Here is a 2685-nt window from a genome sequence, read left to right on the forward strand (position 1 = left end):
TTCTGAGAAATGTTCTGTTCATTTCCCAGAGGTTCTGAACGAATCGCCCAATCGCCTTTAGCAGTGGCAACAATAAGGCACGCTTATATTGGCTTTCCTCCTTCTGTGTCTTTCTGTCTCCCTCCCTTCCTTTCCTCTGCTTCTTGAGTTCATCTGTCAGACAAATTACCTGTCCTAAAACCCCCTTTCAAGCTCTACTTTTAGAGGAAACCAAACTAAAACACACAAAATGTCTCCAAAATCGTCACGTTTTCTGCTTTATGACAAATGTGTTCACTCCGGCTGGAGGTGTAGCTGCACTGAATATTGGATAAGGAGTATTTATTATTTAGAGCCCAACAGCAGTATGAGTCTGGGGTATGTGCCAGATTTCAGATTTCTACTGCTTTGCAGAATCTTCACCTTAAAACTTGGAGACGCTGAAAACTCACAGTCCAGCCAGATGAGTTATTGCTACTGGAAGTTTTAAGTTGCTCAGATAACATATTTTTAGAGAAAATCTACCGCAGAGCAAAATTGGAAGCATTGGAGGGAATATACGTTACAAGCCCATCAGTTTTCACCTTTCAGACTCCCTTACGCACCCAGTTCAAGCTATCATTGATATTGCTTTGGGTCATTCCAAGTCGTCCCCAGCGAGCAGTCAGCTACTAGCTCCAACCACTCTCTAAGAAACATGTAGTTCAAGCATAGTCTAAGAGCTTAGATCAATGAGTCATGAAGAAGCTAAACGGGGCGGCTCACCTTCAAGCTCCCAGACCCCGAGTGCAACACTGAGCAACGCTGATGGATGCTCTCCAAGGCACAGCAGTTAAAATAATACTTAGCATTTAGTGGCTTCCAGTCACAAATTATTTACTGAAATCTGGGATATTCCATCGCCATGCCTTTGAAATATGTGATATTACCCTCCTTATTCTAAACAGAGGAAAATAGGTTAAAAGTGACTTATTTAATAGTATAGTGGGCAAAAATGCAAAAATTGTAATTCAGTAGTTCCTAAATTCAGAATTATCTCCTTTGGTTGTATAAGCTTGAAGAATTCAAACCAGGCTGATATTCCATTTTTTTTTTCTATGTGCTATTTCCTACTGTGTTCCAGAAGCAAGTGATGTCAATAGCTCTTTGAATGGGAAGCTTAGGCTTCAAGCTCTTGAGAGTGAAGGATGTTTTGTTGCACTCAACAGGCCATGGAGGTTCCGGAGAATTCAAAAACCATTGTTGAAGACAGTGAAAGAATATTTACTAATCCTTACTTATCTCAAATAGACGAAAGCGGAGGTGTGGAGTAGAAGGTGCGGATCGATACGACTTGTTGTTTGCCCACGAGTAATCCAAAACTAGGGCGCCATTCCTTTACTCTGCTGAGTTGACTAGCTTTCCATTTAGGAATTCATTTGTTCTATATTACAAAATTTCCTTTGCAAGATGACTAAAATTGTATGGCTGTTAGCATACGTGACACCATCTTGGGCCCACAGAGTTCTTCCTGTCCTTACGCTGATCCTGCCCAGGACTGTACTGAATGGCAAATCACTTCTCTGTCTTCAGGGGCTTTGTAGTTAATGGATATTGTTTAATAATCATTAGGACCACATGGCCTCTATGCTCTGTTACTCCCCAAACAATGAAGAGGACCGTAGTCCCAGTGCCCACAAGACTAGGTTCCCATTCATAAATCTTGATTTAGGAATGCACACCCTGTTTCCAAGCACGCACCCCCATACCGTAGGTTAACTCTAAAATTTATCCCAATGGCCCCTCAGCAGTGCAGCTGTGAATGCTTCTGAATGGTTGTCCACCAGATCCGATCCCACCCTATGAGTAACTTACCCTATAATAAACTGATCCACTGATTATACGCAGCTGCCCGCCTCAGTTTTCAGTCTCAAGATAACTTCTCAGTTTGGTGGGTACTTTTTGTTGCCTCCATCCGCCAACAAAAATGAATACATTAATTAAATTATTTTAATTTATCTTTTCACATAATTTCTGAAATTCTGGGCATAGCTACATCCCAGGAAAAGTAACTGTTTTTTCAACGTAGATAAATCTAGTGAGAACTGAAGAGTTTAGAAGGAAAGAATTACACTAATATAAATTATCATAATGTTCACAACTAAGCACTGACATCTACATGCCATTTTCTTAAAAGTCTCTGGGATGCTTATTAAAAAGGCAGATTTCTGGACCTCATCCAGGACCACCAAATCAGAGTGTTCTAGGGTAGAGTTCAGGTATGTAAACTTCCAAACAAACTCCACTCCCACCTTCCCCTGCACCACACATGACTGAGTCCTAGGAAGTTTGGAGAAGCAGAAACCTGCACACTGTACTCTGGATCTCCATGTTTGGAAAGCAGCAAGTTACATGAAGTCTGATTTATAAAAGCATACTCGCGTTGGGATTTTTCTCACATACCAACAAGTCCGCACATAGGTGCCTGCTGGCTTCATTCTAACAGTGCCGTGATGCCAGGGCCAGTGTCTGCAGACCCTCTGGGCCCCTTCCTCATAACTGTCCCCCAACACCAGGAACTACTGCTCAGCTCACATTTAAACCCGTGTTGTGGTTCCTCAGAGGCTGCAGCCTAGGGCACGCACACAGTCATCTGGGGATGACAGCTATTATCAGGGTTCTCTTTGGATGTCTCTATCTCTAATAAATCTGTTAAGCTGTCTGCCT

Source organism: Monodon monoceros, unplaced genomic scaffold, assembly GCF_005190385.1.
Source record: "Monodon monoceros isolate NGI ecotype Baffin Bay Population unplaced genomic scaffold, NGI_Narwhal_1 Super_Scaffold_14, whole genome shotgun sequence".
Classification (NCBI taxonomy): Eukaryota; Metazoa; Chordata; class Mammalia; order Artiodactyla; family Monodontidae; genus Monodon; species Monodon monoceros.